Source organism: Myotis lucifugus, unplaced genomic scaffold, assembly GCF_000147115.1.
Source record: "Myotis lucifugus unplaced genomic scaffold, Myoluc2.0 scaffold_299, whole genome shotgun sequence".
Taxonomy (NCBI): Eukaryota; Metazoa; Chordata; class Mammalia; order Chiroptera; family Vespertilionidae; genus Myotis; species Myotis lucifugus.
In genome coordinates, this window is record NW_005871347.1 from 740,228 (window position 1) to 753,661 (window position 13,434).

The window sequence follows — 13,434 nt, forward strand, 5'->3', positions numbered from 1 at the left end:
AGGGATGCCCAAGGATGCCCAAGGGTGCCCGGGGATGCCAAGGGATGCCCAAGAATTCCCAGGAATGCCCAAGGATGCCCGGGGATATTCTAGGATGCCCAAGGATGTCCAAGATGCTCAGGGATGCCCAGCGATGCCCAAGGATGTCCAGGGATGCCCAAGGATGCCCATGGATGCCCAAGGATACCTGAGGATGCCCGGGGATGCCTGAGGATGCCTGAGTTTGCCTGAGGATGCTAGAGAGGTGAGGAGCAGACCGACAGTGAATGTTACAGGTCCTGAAGCAGAAGTGGAATGTCTCTGCCAGTAAAATTAATTTTTAAAAAAATTTAAATGCCCTGGCAGGTTTGGCTCAGTGGATAGAGCATGGGACTGAGGACTGAAGGGTCCTGGGTTCGATTCTGGTCAAGGGCACATGCCTGGGTTGTGGGCCCGATCCCCAGTGGGGGGCATGCAGGAGTCAGCCGATCAATGATGCTCTCTCATCATTGATGGTTCTATCTCTCTCTCCCTCTCCCTTCCTCTCTGAAATCAATAAAAATATATTTTAAAAAAACTTTAGAGTTTCAATCATTTTAAAAAAATATATTTTATATATTTATTTTTAGAGAGAAAGAGAGGAAAGGAGAGGGAAAGAGAGATAAAAACATCAACAATGAGAGAGAACCATCATCAATCAGCTATCTCCTGCACGACTCCTCCCCACTGGGGATTGAACCCACAACCCGGGCATGTGCCTTGACTAGGAATCAAACCAGGGGCCTCTTAGTTCCTGGCTCGATGCTCAACCGCTAAGCTACACCAGCTGGGCTGAATTTCAATCTTTTTTGATCACTTTGGGTATCAAAAACAGGCAAAAGTATCTTTGGTGGACAAAGGCAGCTAGTACCTAGCACAGAAGTTGTGCACATTGTGTTGGTAAATTTGAATTGAAAACCTAGAAACTGCTTATGTCTGCCCACCTCAGAAAATAAACATTCTGTTCATCACCACTTGGACAAAGGCCTGGCACCATGAGAGAAGCCTCAGTTAAACCTTAGGACTCCAGAGTCCAGAAAGGCCATGCTAATGGCCAGCTCCTCTTCCCTGGGACATCTGGCCTTCTCTCCAGACACCAGGGAGCCAGGGTGTTTGCAGACCAGCTAGAGCCAGGAGCCCTGGCCACGGAGCTGGATAGAAAGCATTTGCATCTGAAGGCTCTGCTTTGCTGACTGCTCCCCTCCCCCTCCAGAAGCCTTTGATGGGCTTCTTTCTGTCAGCAGCACAATATCACTTTCTCTCATTAACTCTGCTGGGTCCTTTGAGCTTTTTTCCTAAGAAGGAAAATTATGTTTAATTCAGAAGGGCTATCATTACCTTGATGAGTGAAAAACAGCTCTAAGCTGCAGGCCTGAGGAGCAGTAATAAAATCAGCATGATTGCACCCTCCTGGCAAAGCCCAGTTCACCTCCTTCCTATAGATAGTCCCCTCGGGGGTAGAGGGATTGGGGTAGAAGCATGAGGTAGGAAAGCTTAATGGCAGTAAAGCTTAATGACAACAAAGGCAGCAGCTTCCAGACCAAGGTTTTGTCTGAGCTATAAGGCAGAGCTATTAAAACAATTGGTTTTCCTCTGTAGTAGATATACTGCCTGTGGAGCAAAGTGGTGTCCCAGAGCTGGGTTCAAGTTCAGACTGTAGCCACATACCTGCAAACAAGGTTTTAACTTCATTGATTCCCACAACAATTAATTGTTTTAAGAATATATTTTTCTTTACCTTTATCACTGACACTATTACAGATGTCCCCATTCTCTATCCCTTTGCCTCTCTCGACCCAGCCCCTGCTCCCCTCTGGCCATCACCACACTGTTGTCTGTGTTCATGGGTTACACATATATGTTTTAAGAATATATTGATAATACGAGAGGCCCGGTGCATGAAATTTGTGCACGGGGGGGGGTGGTCCCTCAGCCCATCCTGCCCCCTCTCACAGTCTGGGAGCCCTCAGGGGATGTCCTATTGATGGCTTAGGCCTGCTCCCCACAGGCCTAAGCCGCAGTCTGGCCTCCCTCTGCAGGAGGCAACCTGGCTAATCAGGGGAAGGTGCCGCCCCCATCACCCCACTGCTGCTGCCACTGCCAGCTGCCACAGCCTCCAAAGTGTTTTCATCAACACAGACTCCAGTCCCTTCACCATGAAAAAATGACAACTTTCTTTAAGCATTTTCAAGATGTGTCTTTCATAGGATATGACATTTCTTTATTATTATTTTTTTATCCTCACCTGAGGATATTTTTCCATTGATTTTTAGAGAGCATGGAAGAGAGAGGGAAAGACAGAGAGAAACATCAATGTGAGAGGGACACTGTGATTGGCTGCCTCCTGCATGAGCCCTGACCAGGGCCCCGGCCAGGGAGGAGCCTGCAACCTAGGTACATGCCCTTGATCAGAATTGAACCCAGACCCTGCAGTCTGCAGGCCGAGGCTCTATCCACTGAGCCAAACCGGCTGGGGCAGGATATGACATTTCTTAGCCCCTCCAGCAGTGGACCTTTGTTTTTTCCTCCAGGAGTGAGGTGGAAAAATCCTAGATCACCTTCTTGGATTCTTATTAAGCAAGTTACCAAGGACACTGCAATGTGGCGTACTGGGAGCTTAGCCAATGAGTGGTCAGAAGAGATGTTTCCTCTGCAGCTCACATGCAGAGGTGGGACTGTCCTCGGCCGCCAGTGGGCCCTCCCTCTCTCCCTCTCCCTCTCCTCTCTCTCTCTCCTTCTCCCTCTTTTTCTCCTTCTCCCTCTCCCTCTGGTCCACTCTCTCTAAAAAGCAGTGAAAAAATATCCTCTGGTGAATATTAAAAAACAAAACAAAACACAGAATAACAGGCCTCCTCTTGGAGATGCTGAATATGTAGGCCTGAAAGAGAGAATTCTTGGCTCTGTGGAGATCCCTACATGAATTTTATTAACAATATTTGGAAAATTAGCCTAAGCCGCACCAATGATGCAAGTTTGTGCTTTTCTGTGTTCCAGGGAAGAATCAAATGATCTTTTGTTTTATTGTGTCAAAAAAAAATTTTGCATGTTTTAATACATAATTCTTTTTTGTGATTAATCACTATGCTTTAATTATGTTCAATTTGTAACAATGAAAATACATCCTGCATATCAGATATTTACATTATGATTCATAAAAGTAGCAAAATTACAGTTATGAAGAAGCAACGAAAATTTTAAATACATAATTCTTATTCAAATACATAATAGCAGATGCAAAAGTTCTGTTTAACTCAGTGAAGGGACTGGCAGGATGATAATGCTGTTCAAAGGAGATTGCCAAAGATGAAAGCCTGAAGTAAAACTGCTAAATTAGATACAATCTGGCTAATGTCCTAAGGGACAATAAAACCATCACTTGTTGAATTGGTTTGTCTTCTAGACAGAAGTTACATCTTTAAAAGTCTAAAAATTCTTTTCATCTTCTCACTTTGCTGATCATTAAATGTAACTTTCCAGGGTTGGGACTTATTTAATTGTAAATAGTGTGTCAGAGTTATGTGTTTCATAGAAAAGGAAATGATCCTCTGGGGGCCTCTAATGCCCCAGTGATACTGAGAGGACGTGCTGTCAACCTTTTACTCCGGGCCTGTGATTGGCCTTGGAGGCTGCGGGTGGGACTGCCCTTTTCTCTCCCAGCCTGCGCTCGGCCACAGAGGCTGCGGGCCAGCCCTGTGTCCCTGTCCTCTCTGCTCCGGCTTCGGGGGGCCGGCCCCATGTCCCTGTCTGTGTCCGCTCCTGCTCCAGGGGGCCAGCCCAAGCCGCTGTGCAGCAGCTAGGCCGGCCCCCCTGTCTCTGTCTCCATCTCCACTCAAGGCCTCACCTGCGTGCACAACCTCCTCCTGTCCGGTCGTGACCCGTTACAGCGTCCCAGCCTAATTTGCATATTACCTCTTTATATATATATAGATGTGTCCCTATGTTCATAGCAGTGCAATTCACAATAGCTAAGATCTGGAAGCAGCCCAAGTGCCCATCAGTAGATGAGTGAATAAAAAAGCTGTGGTACATCTACACCATGGAATACCATGCAGCTATAAAAAAGAAAGAACTCTTACCATTTGCAACAGTATGGATGGACCTGGAAAGTATTATGCTGAGCGAAATAAGCCAGTCAGAGAAAGATAAATATCACATGATCTCACTCATATGTGGAATCTAATGAGCCAAATAAACTGATGAACAAAACAGGACCAGAGACAGAAGCATGAACAGACTGTTGAACCTCAGAGGGAAGGCGGGGGAGGGTGGGTGGGAAGAGATCAACCAATGAACTTGTGTGCATACATGCATCACCCATGGACACAGACAATGTGGAATCTAATGATCAAAATAAAGTAACAAAGTGGAGACAGAGAACAGACTGACAGCTGTCAGAGCGGAGGGGCTGGGGCTGGGGGAGAAGGGTGAAAGTATTAAGCAAAGAAAAGCAAAGACTTGTGACACGGACAGCAGTGTGGTGATTGCCAGAGAGGAGGGGTGGGGAAAGTGGAAGAGGGTTACGGGGGACAAACAATGATGGAAGGAGACGTGACTGGTGGTGGTAAGCACACAATACAATATACAGATGACGTATTGTAAAACTGTATACTTGAAACCTATATAATTTTATCAACCAAAGTCACCTCCATCAAATCAATAAAAATAAAAAAAAATTTAAAAAAAAATAGAGACAGACTCATAGATAGAAAGTAGGGTGACAATGAGCCCCCCAAAAAGGAGAAGAAACAATGCTCATGAACAGGAAAAACAGCGTGGGGGTTGCTGAGGGGGTGGACTGGGAGGGGGAGGGTAGAGGGAATAAATGGTCAGGGACAGAGAGGAGGCTGAGGTGGTGAACACACAATGTAGTGCACAGGTGATGCGTTGTATAGTTGTGCACCTGAAACCTGTATGTATAATTTTGTTAACCAGTTTCACCCAAAAAAATTCATTAAAAAGGAAAAAAGCAATGAAGACAATACCTGGAAGGCAAGGCGACTACTTTACCCGACAGTCATGAAGGGATCTGCGTGGAAGTAACGTCACACTAAGGTCTGAAGGGCGGGCAGCCAGCCATGCGTGGCCCAAATGCAGGACGCAGGCTGTGGCTGGAGAGCAATGACCTAGAGGCAGTGCGAGAAGAGGCAGGGAGGCCCTCATCACGCGCACTGAAGGGCTTTGCGTCTGCTGACAGAAATCACTGAAAACTTTAGGGGGAGGAGGGGGTGACACAATATCATTTATGTTTTTAAAGGTCACGCAGGCCATGGTGTGAGGAGTTAAGAGGGATGAAGAACCTAGGAAAGTGCAGCCAGTGAAAAGCTGCCGCTGGGGCCATGTGACAAGCAGGTTTTGTCACGTCATGTCCATAGCGTCAGGTGAGGGTGAGGGTCTGAGAGTATTTGGGAGGATAGACCTCAAGAATGTTGATGGGTTGGCTGTGTGTGTGGCGGGGGTGTGGGGGGGAAGGATAGGTATAAAGGGAGACGGAGATGGCTGTCTGAGTTGGCTGCTTGAACTGTGTGAGCGGTGGTGCCGGCGAGTGGGAGGAGGAAGAGATGGGAAACGTGCAACTGCAAGAGTTGCTTTTGGCAAGTGTTGGGTTTGGCATTGCTTTTTGGGAATCCAGCTCGAGCTGTCAGACATGTAGGTGACATGTGCAGGTCGGAGGTCAAGGGGACGCTGGAGAAACCCATTTGGGAGTCTTCTGGTTTCTCTGACTCAGAAAGCACGAGACCAGATCCGATTCCATGAGGAGAGAACACAGCGGGGAAAGACCTGGGCTGAAGACTACGGTCTCAAGCTCTCCAACACTCGGAGCCTAAAGAGAGGTGAGGAGTTGTGGTCACTGAGCCACGTTCTCACAGCCTCAAGCCCAAGGCCGGAGAGTCCTCTTTGAGATGCTGGGCTAGAGCCTGAAAGCGGCATTTCTTCTTGGCTAGCAGCTTCCTTTAGGAAGCACTGGAAGGAAGCCCATGGGAGGAGGCAGTGCCGCCTGCCCTGTTCCCTGTGCGGGCTCTTTCCCTCAGTGCTGCCTCGCTGCCGCCTCGTGGTCCCACAGAGCACGGTGTTCCTGCGGCCCAGGGCTGTCCCCTGGGACGGGTGGGCAGCACGCATGCCCAGAGGTTGGCTGTGTAACCCAGTGCGCCCAGCTGGTTCCCAGCTCTGGGATGTCGCTGTGTCCTGCAGGCCTGTTTCTGGTCCCTTTGAGCGTTCTCAGCACTCCAACACCTGTGTGACCAGATCTCTGTTAAATCCTCTCTGCTAAAACGCCTGCGGTGGTTTCTGTTTTTCATGACTGGTAAAGGGAGCCAAAAACATGCCCTGAAATAGTAAGGAAACAGTAGAACCAAGTGAAGTCAAAATAAGAAAATGGCTCAGGAAAATAGTTAGGAAGGAGAAATGTGGCTAAGAGGTCAGATAAGATGAAAAGGATGACACGCTTGTGGGCCTGGCTGCATGTGGGCTGCTGCAGGCCTTGAGTGCAGGTGAGCAGGCAGGTCCGGCAGACTGTTCCACTGCCCAGGTTAGAGCTGGGGTAACAGTTTGCCTCAGCTTTGCAGGTGCTGTTTTTAGGTTTGTTTTTAAATCATTGTCAATTAGAAATTGTTTAATGAAGTTAAGCAATTATTAACTTCAACAACCAGGAAGATAGCAATCAATATAAATAAAATCCTGATATGCAAATAGACCAAACGGTGGAACAACCGAACAACCAAACAACCGGTCACTATGATGTGCGCTGACCACCAAGGGGTGCACACAGAACATGGCAGGCGTTGGCAGCAGGCAGCAGAGCGCAGAACATGGCGGGTATCAGCCATGGTGGGATGGTGGAGCAGGTGAGTGAGGGCGCCAGACCAAGGCGGTCGCTGTCATTGGGCTGAGCCTCTGGTGGTTACTGAAAATTCTTTGCTCCCTCGCACCACAGTCCCACCTGGTGTTTGCACCCACTGCCGGCGCCGGCGCCAGCCCCACCCACAACTACTGCCAGCGCCTGGCATCAATCCCAATCACTCAGCGCCATCAGTGGGTGTGAGTGGCGCTGCTGGCCCTGCTCGCCCCTCAAGGCTTCTCCACCTCCCTCTGCTCCTGAGGGGTGATTGGGGCAGAAGCTGCTGTCAGACAGGGGACCAGAGACCGTGGTGGGAGGGGCCGGCCAAGACCCGCCCCTGTGCCCACTGCAGCCTCGTGGCCCACAGTTCCTTTCAAGGTGCACAAATTCATGCACTGGGCCCCTCGTGGTTACATAACAGCATCTCCAGGACCCATTAATGCCTCTGATGTTAGAACAATCTTCAATCATACAGTAAAGTTCTCACTGTTACTTAGAATGGCCAGTCATTTTTGTTTGTTTGCCTGCTGTTTTGTTTGACTTTCTTAGGAGTTTTTAATACCTAAGAATATACTAGACTGATTCATTCATTTCAAATATTTTATTATCACACATTTAATATAGTTAAGTAATGTGTTATTTGTAAGATATAAAATATAACGCTGAAACACCTATGAACTCACCACCTGATTTAAGATATAAACTATTTCAATGTTCTGCTTAAAAATCTGAAATTATGTCCTTTCTCCCACCTAAAGGTAACCACATTCCTGAATTTTTTATTTATCACTCCTTCACTTTCCTATACAGCTTTAACACATATGCATTTATCCTAATATTCCCTTTGCTCTTATTCACTGTATGTTTTTAATTTATAAAAGTTGTATTCTTCAAAATGAGTTCTTCCAAATCTTTTTTTTTTTTTTTTTTTGTAGAGGAGATTCATCTCTGTGATAATGTATTTCTCCCTCTTGTACAATTACAGAATCGTAGTCTATCTTCGTATGAACTAGTTCTCCACTGTGTGCAGTTTAGGGGTACCCCAAACAGTACAGCCACTCAGCACCCCTGCTCAGGCTCCCCCGCCCAAGCACGAGAGCCTGCCTGCCCTGAGGGGGGCGGGGGGCGGACAGCGACATGGGAAGGCCCGCCCAGCCCACTGGTGAATGCCAAGCTGTTTCCAAAGTGCTTTCACCACATCAGCCTCCCTCCAACAGTTTGTAAGAGTTGGCATTGCTCCACATTCTTACCAGCTCTTTGTGTTATGTGACAGTCAGTTTTGCCGTTCTGGGAGATACACATTATCTTACATTAATATGTCACCTTGATATTAATGAGTTTGGGTGTCTTCTCATATGTCGATTGCTGTTTGCGTTTCCTCTTCTGTACTATGTGTCCCTTGTTCATTGTTTTACTCTGTGTACTTCTCTGTCTGATTCTGATTGAGTTTGAGGAGTTCTTTGTCCATTTTGGATACCAATAGCTTGTTACTTATATCAGTGGAAAATCCCTTCTCCCAGGTTATAACTAGTATTTCCGCCTTCTCTCAGGTCTGAGGGGGAGGTCTCATAATTTTATTGTAGTCAAGTCAATCAAGTTTACAGTTTGTGCTTTTTGTGTCTTGATTAAGATAACCGTTTCTACCTTAAAGTCATAGAAACATTTTGTTACATTTTTCACTCGAAATTTTGAAAGTATTATCTGATTACAGTATTTAATGCACCTAGAATTTATTTTTGTGAACTATATAAGATGTTAATCTAATTTCATTTTTTATGTATGTAATTGCCTATGCCAACACAATTGTCTAGTTTTCTTTTATAAAAGTCTGCAGTGCTGGCTCCATCCTAGTTCAAGTGTTTCTGTTTCTGGCCTCAGTTGTCTATTGTTGTAGTTGTCTATCCCTTGACTGATAATCCTCACAGCTTGATGACAAGTCATGAAACCCATGAGGGCATGTGTTGTTGTTTTCTCACGAGGGCATTTTTCATCTACTCCTTTTCTCCTTGAATTGTGTTTTGTTCTACTTGACATAGTTCCCTTAATAAATTTTATAATCAGCTGGTTAGGTTCCAAGAAAAACTCTGTTGGGATTATTGTTCAAATTAAAAAAGATCTATAGGTTTTTGTGGGGGGGTTTTTTTGCGGGGCGGGGGTACTGACATTTTAAAATGATTGAATCTCCTGAACAAAGACTTTTTCTAAAAAGACATGCAAATGGCCAGCAGATATTTAAAGATGCTCAACTTCACAAGCTATAAGAAAAACACAAACCAAAATGAAACACCACCTCACACCTGTTAGAATGCCTGTTATCAACAAGACAAGTAACAACAAGTGTTGGAGAGGTTGTGGAGAAAAAAGAAGCCTTATTCACTGCTGGTGGGAATGTAAACTGGTATAGCCAATAAAAAAAATAATAAAAAAATAATTTAAAAAAACACAGTACAGAGTTTCCTCCAAAAATTAAGACTAGAGTTACCATCTGACCTAGCAAACTCTCTTCTGGGTACTTACCCGAAAAATTTATAAACATTTATTTATAAAGATATATGCACCCCTATGTTCATTGTGGCGTTACTCACAGTGGCCAAAACATGAAAACAGCTCAAGTGTCCTGTGATAGAGGACTGGATAAAGAAGATGTGGTGCATATCTACAATGGAATACTACTCAGCTATAAGAAAAAATGAAATACTGCCATTTGTGACAACATGAATGGATCTTGAGAATATCATAGTAAGAGAAATAAATCAGTCAAAAATGTCAAGAGCCATATGATTTCACTCACATGTGGGATATAAAACTGAAAGCAGCAAGTGAGCAAACAAAAACTCCCAGACACAGACAACAGCATAGTGGTTACCACGAGAGGAGATGAGGAGAGGTAGTAAAGGGCATCAAATCCGTGGTGATGGAAGAAGATTTGGCTTGTGTGGTGAGTACACAGTGCAATATACGATGCTATATTATAGAATTATATACTTGAAACCAATATAATTTATTAAGAAGAATCACCCCAATACATTTAACAAAAATTAAAAAAAGAAGATAATAAAAAATTGAGTCTCCTTTTCAATGAACTCAGTATATCTCTCCATCAATTTAAAAATTATTTAAAATCACAAAATTTTATAATTTTTAATAGAATTCTTGTGTATTTTTTATTAAATATATTCTTTGGTTCATTACATTTTTTGTAGTTCTTGCTAAATTTATCTTTTAAAATAATAAAATTTGCTCTTCTTTGTTTCTGGCACATAAAAATACAATTAATTTTTGAACATAGAATTTATGTGTTATAAAATTTCAAATCATTCTTATCCTATATAATAAAAGGCTAATATGCAAATCGACTGAACAGCGGAACAACCAGTCACTATGATGTGCACTGACCACCAGGGAGCAGATGCTCAATGCAGGAGCTGTCCCCTGGTGGTCAGTGTGCCAAAAGCCAGGTTCAGCAGCAGCACTAAGGATGTCAGACTGACGGCCCCCAAGGGCTCCCAGCCTGTGAGAGAGTGCAGGCCAGGCTGAAGGACAACCCGCCCCCCCCCCCCCGAGTGCACAGTTTGTGCACCAGGCCTCTAGTTATTTATAAATACTTGCCTGTGCAATGTTCAAGGCTAGCCATATTTATATTCATACTAGAGGCCTGGTGCATGAAATTTGTGCATGGGAGGGGGTGGGTCCCTCAGCCCAGCCTGCACCCTCTCTCAATCTGGGACCTTTCGGGGGATGTCTGACTGCTTGTTTAGGCCCGATCCCACAGACATCCCTCTCGCAATCTGGGACTGCTGGTTCCTACCGCTTGCCTGCCTGCCTGCCTGATTTCGCCCCTAAAACTCAAGCTTCTTCTTTTTTTATTTTTAATATTTATAATTCTTCTTTATTTTTTATTTTAAAATTCAAGCTTCTTGAGAACATGGGGTGTTTAACATTATTCCATATTCCTTACAGAGAGCTAAGCATTGTAAACACAGCAAACACTTAATACTTATGGGTTTCTATACAAACACTTTCCAACCAGGTGTGTTTTAATAGGCCATCTCCAAAAACTTGAACTGGAAAACCTAAAAGTAGAGTGTTCAGATGTCAGGTATCAGGTGTATTAGCAGGATTTCTATGCCAATTAAACTCTAATTCTCAGCTCTCAACAGTCTGGAAAAACTGCCCTTCACTGTCTCCAAAGTTTTTTTGTTTTTTTGTTTTTTGTGTGTGTGTGTGTGTGTGTGATTCCAAAATAGAGATTTATTTACTAAGAATTATTTAGTGTTTGCATAAAAATCACCAATTATTCTTCATTGGGTTTTTAACACACATGAATTCTTTGGGGGTCCCTCTATCACCCCAACACTTTCAAAATACAGCTCTTGTTAGTGCCAGGAGGGACAGTTACGGCAGCGAGGTGTTTCCTTGGGTCTTAGCATCAGAAGGGTCGTGGTCTTCCCTCTGAGAGAACACACGTGATGGGTAGTTTCTTAGGTGGGGTAGGCTGTCCCTGAAGGAAACACTTATGCAGAAGAATGCAAACTCAGTCATCTGGGTCAGTTCCTCAGACCTGATAGCTTTGAAATAAAGTCCCCTTGGTCAAGGTCACCAAAGCCTTGCTGGTTGTTTTCAACTATAAAAAACTGTCTGGAAAAAGACAGTAGAAAGAGTGGGGTCTATACTGACAGCAGTGTGACACTGGGCTGTGCAACCACAGGAGCACACAGCAGTCTGCTTTAAAAAAAATCCTGTATAATTTCAAACCAGACTCCTCGTGGTTCTTACATGGCCCAAAACATCACTGCACCAGATCCTCATTTTTAAAATGACAGTGCTCCCCCAGGGTCACGCACCACGTGGGGACCGGGGACAGAAAACCCTAAGACTTGACTTATTAGCAACATTAACTGATTTTTCTCACACTGAAATGAAGGCAGTCGGTCTGTGCTGCCGTGAAATTCAAAGGTGATAGAGAAGTAGGGTGGTTATTTATTGCTCTGTTAGGATATACCCCAAAAATGACTTTTTAGAAACCAGGGCTGCCCCCTGCAACCCCAGCCAGACTTTGGGCCGCTCTGGGGGATGCAGGCCAAGGTGGCCTACCACCTTGCTTCACAGTGATTCTAGCTTGTCTGTTTCTGGGAGTGCCAGCCACTGGGCACGCCTACACCTTGTAGTTGAGCTCAGCATTCATCTTGGTGTACATCTCGTAGATGACGTCAATGGTGGCCATGTAGTTGACCAGGAACAGGCAGACCTTCTCCAGGCACTCCTCCTCTGGCCCTTGGAGAGCGCTTTTAGGAACTTGGACTTGTAGGGTGCGGCACACAGCGCTGCCTGGAAGATCTTCTGCACGATCCAGCCGTGGTACTTCTTGAGCGCCATCTCCTAGGCCTTGGTGGCACTGACGCAGATGAGGTTGGGGTGGCTCTCATCCCGACCCCGTCACAGATGCTCTGCAGGAAGACCTAGGTGAAGCGGAGGCCCCTTTTCAGCCACATCAGTGCCAGCGTGGCCCCCACTTTGGGCCACTCTGCCCCATACATTTCCTTCTTTGCCTCCAGGTTGTTCTGCAGGGTCCGGAACTTGGCCAGGTTGGTGTTGTACACAGCTTTGATTTTCGTGATGTTACCACTTATGTCTGCCTTGATAGGCATAACACTGGGGACCCAAGGCAATCGAAGAAGGGTGGCAGGTGGGACACTGCCTCCAGGAAGGGCCCAGTCTCGATCTGCTTGTCTGCGGGCAGCGGCTTCAGCCGGTGCTCGGCCAGCAGCTCCATTTCAGGGTCGAGGCTGGCGGTGATGCCATTTTCTAATCAAATCTTCCTCTTTCTTCCCCAGCACACTCCAAACCTACTCTGGATGGACCACCTAGCCTACCATCAGGACCATGTTCTGCCCATTCACCAGTCCCCAGTTCTGCCCCACCACTGCCACTGATCAATTGGAGCCTGAGGGCCGGGAGGAGGGACCAAGACGTCTGCCTTCCACCTGCTCGCCAGTCCCCACCGTGCCACTCACCCCTGTTCCCCTGTTAGCCATCCCCTGATGATTCGGAGCCTGTGGGCCGGGGGAGTGGACCGAGAGGTCTGTCTTCCACTCACCAGTTGCCACTGCCACCGATTGATCAGAGTCTGAGGACCGGGAGGAGGGACCAAGAGGTCTGTCTTCCACCCACTTGCCAGTCCCCATGGCACCACTCACCCCTGCTCCCCTGTTAGCCATCCCCTGATCAATCTGAGCCTGAGGACCGGGGTGATTGGACCAAGAGGTGCTCAATGCACCTCTTGGTGACCAGTCATTTGGTCGTCATGGTTGTCACGGACACTGGTTTTTTATATATATAGTTATATATATATATATATATATATATATATATATATATATATATATCATCCTATATAATAAAAGGCTAATATGCAAATTGCCCCCTTGGGAGTTCAACCGACCAGGAGTTTGACTGCTCACTATGAAGTTTGCTGACCACCAGGGGGTGGTGTGCAACAAAGGAAGAGCCTGGCCAGCAGCCGGCAGCCAGGGAAGGAATGCCCCTCCTGGCTGCCAGCAGCTAGGGGAAGGAAGGCCCCA

The 13,434-nt window shown here is 45.9% G+C and overlaps 1 pseudogene; it reads right to left on the minus strand.

Annotated features, from left to right (window-relative positions):
- Positions 1-12,008: 12,008 nt before the first annotated feature.
- LOC102421111 lies at positions 12,009-12,626 on the minus strand (annotated as a pseudogene).
- Between the last annotated feature and the right edge of the window lie 808 nt (positions 12,627-13,434).